Source organism: Penaeus chinensis, chromosome 31 (genome assembly GCF_019202785.1).
Source record: "Penaeus chinensis breed Huanghai No. 1 chromosome 31, ASM1920278v2, whole genome shotgun sequence".
Classification (NCBI taxonomy): domain Eukaryota; kingdom Metazoa; phylum Arthropoda; class Malacostraca; order Decapoda; family Penaeidae; genus Penaeus; species Penaeus chinensis.
In genome coordinates this window covers 35682636-35690593 of record NC_061849.1, presented here as the reverse complement: position 1 = coordinate 35690593, position 7958 = coordinate 35682636, and positions in this window count along the sequence as shown.

Below are 7958 nucleotides of genomic sequence, written 5' to 3'. Positions count from 1 at the left end.
TGATTTTGAATCTTTTCCATTTATTTTTGGGGGGGGATAAATTTTACATGCCTTTTTTTTAAAACTTTATTGTTTTTTCCTTTTTTCAGGGGGGTTTGTGTAATGTTTTTCATATCATTTTTTTGTATCGTCTATGATTTTTGCTTAGGTCACAGTGTAATGAAATGGAGTGAGAAAAGGAATCTTGATTGAAGGTTTCAAAGAAAGCCTTTTTTTCTTAAATTTTTTGTTTTTCTGTAATTTTTAATTTCTGGTATTTTGTTCCCGTTATTTTTTACGGGGTACATGAAAATGCTTTTTTTGTTTTAAATATACTTTTTGTGGATTTTTTTTTTTTTTTTTTCGGGTTTCCCGGGTTTTCTATTGAGTTTTTTGAAACTCTAGGGAAATTTGTGTAAAATTTTTTTTAAATTTTTTAAAAAATTTGTGTAAAATTTTTATGGTTTTTTAAGGGGGAAATTATACATATGTATTTAGGGGGGGAGTGGAAGTGCAAGTTAATAAAACAACACACACACACACACACACAAAACACACACCCCCCACACCCCACACAACCCCACACACACACACACACACACACCAAAACACCAAAAACTCACTCTCCCCCCTTTTTCTTCCCCCCCTTCTCTTTTTTTTTTCTTTTTTTCTTTTCTTTTTCTTTTTTCTTTTCCTTCCCCTTTTTCATTTCTCTCTTTTTCTTTTTTTCTTTTCTTTTCTCTTTTCTTTTTGGTCTCTTCTCTGTTCCCCTCTCTCTTCTCTCTCACTTTCTCTCTTTCTCTCTTCTCTCTCTCTTTTCCTCTCTCTTCTCTCTCTCTCACCCCTCCCCTCTCTCCTTCTCCGGCCCCCTCCCCCTCTCCCCCCTTTTCCTTTTTCCCTCCCTCCCCCCCCTCCCCTCTTTTCTCTCCCCCCTCCTCTCTCTCTCCTTTTCTCTCCCCCTCCCTCTCCCTTTTCCCCCCTTTCCTTCCCCCCTTCCCCCCTTCCCCCTTTTTCCCTCTCCCTCTCCCCCCTTTTCTTTTTCCTTTTTCCCCTTTTTTTCTTTTCCTTTTTTTCTTCTCTTCTCTCCCCTCTTTTTTTCCTCTCCTCTCCCCTCTCCCTCCCCCTCCCCTCTCTTTTTCTCTCTCTTTCTCTCTCTTTTCTCTCTCTCTCTCTCTCTCCTTCTCTTTTCTCTTTTCTCTCCCCTCTGTCTCTCTCTTGTCCCCCTCCCCCTCTTTTCCCTTTTCTCTCCCCTCTCTTTTCTTTCTTTTCTCCCCTCTTTTCTCTCTCTCTCTCTTCTCTTCTCTTTTCTCTTTTTTCTTTCTCTTTTCTTTCTTCTTCAGTGGTTTAAGGGCCCTGAAATCATTGGAAAATTTTTTCCCCAATGTACATTTATATATTACAAAAAAATACATATTTTACATAAAAAAATTGTTTTTTTCCCAAAAGACTTCCAATAGGGTTTTTTATTTTGAAATATGGTTGAAATATGAGTTTTAGTTGGGTTTGGGTTTGTTTCCCTTTTAGCCCTTTAAAAACGGGGTTTGTAGAAAAGGGGAAAGTTTAAAAAAATTAAAAGAATCAAGCAAATATCTATTTTATTGGACAGTCAGATATTAGAACCGTATGTCTTTAGATTTAATCACTCATATTATTATTATTATTATTATTATTATTATTATTATTATTGTTATTGTTACTGTCATTATTATTATTATTATTGTCATTATTATTATTATTGTTATTGTTGTTATTATTATTATTATTATTGTTATTATTATTATTATTATTATTATTATTATTATTATTATTATTATTATAATAATTATAATTATGATTATACTTATTATTACTATCATTATTTTTATTATCATTATTACAATTATTATTATCATCATTATTATATTATTGTAATTATCAATTCACTCATTCATTCTGTTTCACAGTCATTCCCATTTAGTGAATATTTTTTATTTATCTTTTTTTTTTTATTGGGGGGGGGGGGGGGAGTTAATTATACCGGTAATGCATGTTCAAATATCAAAGTAGATGTCAGAACTACATTGTGGTTAGTGGTTACCTAAGGTTTCATGTAATTGTTAAGGATAAAGAACAAAGCATATGCCATACTACCGTAAAATGCATTAAAAAATTGTACAATATTTTTTGTTTGTTTGTTTGCAATGAAATAAGGGTGAAGACATTTTTGTAACTTTTTGTAGATTTTGTAAATTTTCATGGATAGTCTTTTATCAAGATTGTATCCTAAGTTGATTTTAAAATATATTCAGGATTTATTTGAAACCTCTTGCACACATAGAGTTCAAAATACATTTCCATGTATTTTATCCAATAATCTCTAGGGGCCTTCTCACCAACCTGGCTGCTGAGTAGTAGTTAGCGTGTTGAAGTCGCTAGCATGTGAGAAGTGGCAACTCGACTCACTCAAGTGTTCTCTAACCTCAGTGAAAAATTGATGTGGTCGAGATGGAAATTGGAAGCGAGTGCCACAGCATGTGTGTTGTGCGTAGCCATGGATCCATAAATGAGCTTGGTGGTGTTTTTGCAGTTGTGTGAGAGGGTTAACCTGTATTGTACTTCTGATGGACCAAAGGCATTCAATTAACTTTGGTTAGAAGTTTTATTTGAATATTATCTTAATTTTTTATTGGAATGTAATAGAGGTAATGGAGTATGTGTAATTCCACATATTATTTCAATGGGTGATATTCTTGATTTGTATTTGTTTGTGTATTTTGATGCATATTGACAGTTTTTAGAAAGATAAAATAAAATGGAAAGATTTCTTTTTTCTTCTTTATTTCTCCTTAGCTCTGTAGTTCCCCGCTGGTCGTTTTATGGTGAATTCCAATGCACTCGCTGCCTTGGAAATAAACTAGAAATATGCTGACATTCTTTAAAGCCTATTTCTTGTGTCAGTAATATAAGTAATTCTTTAAAGTTAAAGTCGGAAATGTTATACTTCAAACCAAAATGTTATCTGCATACCATTTTATATGATATCACAAAAACCTACAAGAAATATGTTTCAAACCATGAATATTTCTCTATTTTTGATCATTGTAAAAAGGGCTCTACCTATTAATGCTTTCGTGTGCATACATATCTCTTATACTCCACCTCTTTGCTGTTCTTACATTAAGTTCACAGATTGAGAGTAGAACATTGATTCATTATGCAGTCAGGAGATTCTGAACTTTTTATGTGTAGTTTTTCATCTTGCAAATAAATAGATGAGCAAAAACAGGAAGAATCAAAAACAGGAAAAGTGCATTCAGGTTGGTTTATTATCAGTATTATCAGTATTTACTGAATAAAAGTTCATGAGTAGACAGGGTGATCATTCATTATCATTTAATGCTATATAATGATCATTTAGTAAGGCTTGCTGACACTCTAGTACTTTTATCACATTGATAATAATGCATCAGTAATTTGAGAATTATGTACAAAGTCATTTATAAAATGCTAACGTACAACTCTCAGAAAGAAATTTATAATCTATTAGTTAGTCATACACTGTTAATGGGTTGAAGACAGAAATATTCTCTTGTGGTGCAGGACAAAAATCTTTAACTCACAAACAAGAACCACGCGGATTCCTGTCAAAAGCTTGATGAAATATATTAAATCGTCCAACAGCCACAAGGTCTAAGAAGGAAATTTATAGAGCAAAGCATAGCAAAGGTAGTCTATTTCACTGGTTACCATACTCACAGAGTATATGTACATTTCACTGGGAAAAATTAATTGCATCCAAGAATGCTCTGTATGTACTTATGTACATACATATACTTACTCTCTTTTGTGTGTGTGTGTGTGTGTGTGTGTGTGTGTGTGTGTGTGTGTGTGTGTGTGTGTGTGTGTGTGTATGTATGTGTGTGTGTGTATGTATGTGTGTGTGTGTGTGTATGTGTGTGTGTGTGTGTGTGTGTGTGTGTGTGTGTGTGTGTGTGTGTGTGTGTGTGTGTGTGTGTGTGTGTGTGTGTGTGTGTGTGTGTGTGTGTGTGTGTGTGTGTGTGTGTGTGTGTGTGTGTGTGTGTGTGTGTGTGTGTGTGAGTGTGTGTGTGTGTGTGTGTGTGTGTGTGTGTGTGTGTGTGTCTGTATATGTATATGTATATGTATATGAGTATGTGTCTGTATATGTATATGTATATGTGTGTGTGTGTGTGTATATGTATCTATGTGTATGTATATGTGTGTGTGTGATTAAGCCTGTTGTGCCTGAGCGATAGCAGTAATGATATCAGATTTTAGTTTGAGCTTCTTTTCTGCAGGGACCTTGTGCAATTCCGACACAAGAGAGAGTAAGAACAATCTGTCCTCGTCCTTTTCACTTGGTAATGCTTCACCTTCTTTAAGAATTTTCTTGAGGACATGAACAAGCTCACCCTCTTCCTCTAAGTGAGTTCTCTTCCTCAAATATCGACTTCTAGGTCTTTCAGTCTCCCAATCTTCCCTTTGCAATCCCTGGCTGGTATCTAGCTACCTCATGCTCGCTATCCATACTAGTGCTTGCAGCAAGTCCCTCGTCCCCAGTGCTTGTGGTCTGCTTGGGTACGCTTCCCAGGAAATGTAAGCTTTCAAAGTAGACATACTGCTTCCGTCCACATGTCTCTGAGCCACTTTTCTCTTTCTTCCTCTTCAGTAGTTCTCTGGAATAACAGGTGCGAATACCCTTCCATTTCTTCTGAATAACGGATACTGAAGGGAAGAGAAAAAAAAAAAAAAAAATTTGATTCGACGAAAATTTCTGTCCCCCTTAAACACTTTTTCGGAAAATTAAGCTTTTTTTTGGTAATTTCCCCGTTGTTTTCATGAAGTTCAGTAATGATAGTAATAGCCAAAGTTATTTATTTATTTATTTATTCATTTGTCAGGGTGGTGTTTTTCTTGCCCCCTTTTTCACATAGAAATTTTTTTTAAATTATTTTACCAAATTTTTTTGGGGAAAAAACCCTGTCTTTTTTCCTCTATTGCTTTACCCCTTTTTAAATTGCCTGGGGTTTTTTGATGAAAATGGTAATAAGGGTTTAATAAAAAATTTAAAAAAACCTTTAATCCCATTTATAATGGGGGGGTTGGCAGTAACACTAAGACAGTTATTGAAAATTTAATAAAAAATTTAATAATATAAAAATTTATAATAATAAAAATTAAAAATAGAATAAAAAAAATTAATAAAAAAATAAGAACAAAAAGGGAAAAATTAACAAAAATAAAAAGAAATTTAATTAGAAATTTAAAACTATGTTTGATAACAGTAATATTCCCCTTTTTAATAAAATGATATAAAAAGCAAAAATTTAATATTAATAATAATAATAATAATAAAAACCCAACAAAAAATTGATAATTTTAATGGGTAATATTAAAAAATAATAATAGAAAATTAAAAAATTTAAAAATTTATTTAATTTCATAGTAATGTTAATTTAAATTTAAAATTTATAACAAAATTTTAAAAAATGATTAATAATAATAATGTTCATAATAATTTATTTTTGGAATTGAAAATTAAAAAAACGGGTAATAAATAAAAATTTAAAATAATAATAATAAAAGGAAATAATGAAAATAATAATATAAAAATTTAAAAATTGATAAAAATAGTAATAATAATAAAAAAAATTTAATTTAATAATAGTAAAAATAACAAAAAAATATTAATGATAATATTAATGATGATGAAAATAATAATTTTAATAAAAATTAAATTAATAATGAAAAATAAAAAATTTAATAATAAATAAAAATAATATTAAAAAAGTAACATAATGATGTTTAAAAATTTAATATTGTTTAATAATGTTTAATAATTTTAATATTAATTTTGTTAAAAATAGCAAATTTTTTTAATTAATAATTATAGGAAAAACAGTGGAAAATTAATAAAATTTAATAATAATAATATTAATAATTTTAAAAAAATGATAATAATAATAAAAAAAAATAAAAATGTGATGATGATAATGATGATGGGGATGTGAAAAGATAAAGGTGATGCTGATAATGATGATGTTGATGTTTGATGATGATGATGTGTTTGATGATGATGATGATGATGATGATAATAATGATGATAATGGGGTTAATTATGTTTAATGAAAATAAGGGATGATAATGAGGGTAAAAATTTATGATGTTAATAATAAAAATGATCTTTTTTTTTCTTTAAAGTTTTTTTTACCCATTTTTTTTTTTTATTATCATTAGATTTGTTTTTATTATATTTTTTATTATTATTTTTTAAATTTTATTATATTTTATTTTTTAATTTATTATTTTATTACTATTTCCCCATTTTTAACATTTTTTTTTATTTTTATTCTTATTTTCAATTTTATTTTTCCTTTTTCATTTTCATTTTTTATAATTGTTTTATTTTTCATTTATAATTTTTTAAAATTTTATCATTTTATTATTATCATTTTATTTTTTTTTTTTATTTTATTTTTAAATTTTATTTTATTTATCATTTTATTATCATTTTATTATTTTTATTATTATTTTTATTATCATTATTTTTATCATTATTATTTTTTATTATTTTTTTTTTTATTATTTTTTATCATGGGTTTTTATTATTATTTGTTGTTTTTTTTTATTTCTTTTTTGATGTTTTTGTTTTATTATTATTTTTATTTTTATTATTATTGTTATTATTATTATTATTTCTTTAAATTTTTATTCTTTAATTACTTTTTATAATCATTATTTTTTTATTTTTATTTTTTTATTATTTTTTAAAATTTTATTATTATTATTTTTTCTTTTTTAAATTTATTTCATCACCCTCTTTATTTTTGCTGTTTTTTATTTTTCATTATTATAATTTTCATTGTAATTATTTTTAACTATTTTTTCCCTTTTATTATCATTATTATTTTTAAATTATTTTTTTTTATTTATTATTATTATTTTTTCCTATTTTAAATTATTTTTAAATTTTTAAAGATCATTACCCATTATTATCATTATTATTTTTTAAAATTATTTTTTATTTTTAATTTAAAAATTTTTAAATTATTATTATTTTTTTTATTTTAATATTATCATTTTTTTTTCTTTTATTTTATTATTATTATTATTTGAAATTATTGTATTTTAAATTATTAGAAAATATTATCTTTCATTACTATTATTTTCATTTATTATTATTACATCAATATTACCCTTATCACTTTTTGTTAGGAAAATTTTAATTTTAGTACTATTTTTTACCCTTCACTGTTTTTATAATATTATCCAAATTTTTTACCTTTATCATTATTAATTTTTCCCTTTTATCACAATAATTTTTCACTCCCCAAAATACTATCATTTTTAAATTATCATGAAATAGGGGATCTTTGGGGAATAACGGGCCCTTTTACTTTTTTCCCTTTTTCTTTGGGGAAAAGGGGTTTTTTTGTCAGAAATCCGGTTTGAAATTCAGCCCCAATGTCATCCCAAAGCCCCTTTTTTCCCTTGATTTTAAATTCCGTTTTCCCTCCAGAGCGGGTTCCAGATCTCAGGATGTTCTCTCCACTTATCTATTGGGTCTTCGGGGGTTCACTTTTTCATTCACCAATTTCAGAATGTGATTATTTGTTTCTTTCTTTGCGTTAAAAATGGTGCATTTGGCTTTCTTCAGGTAGTTTGGGTTTGCAAGGATAGAAAAATGGGGGCCCGGCAACTCTTTGGCCCCTTTTTTGTGGGAAGTTTAACCATTGAAGCGTTTCCCTTTTAGAGTCTGCAAAGTTTCCCTAGTTTTTAAAATTTGTCCATTTAAACGTTTGGGTTTACTCGGTTTTTTGATCCCGGGTTTTGTGCCCGGCCCCCGACTGAAATTTGGGCCAGGTGGGAAAGGGTCCAAACTTGAAAAACAGCAAAAATGGTTGCGAAAACGTTGCCCCCCAACCCCCAATTTGCCTGGTGAAAGCGCCCTTGCGTGCAACCTTGCCTTTTCGCTAATTTTT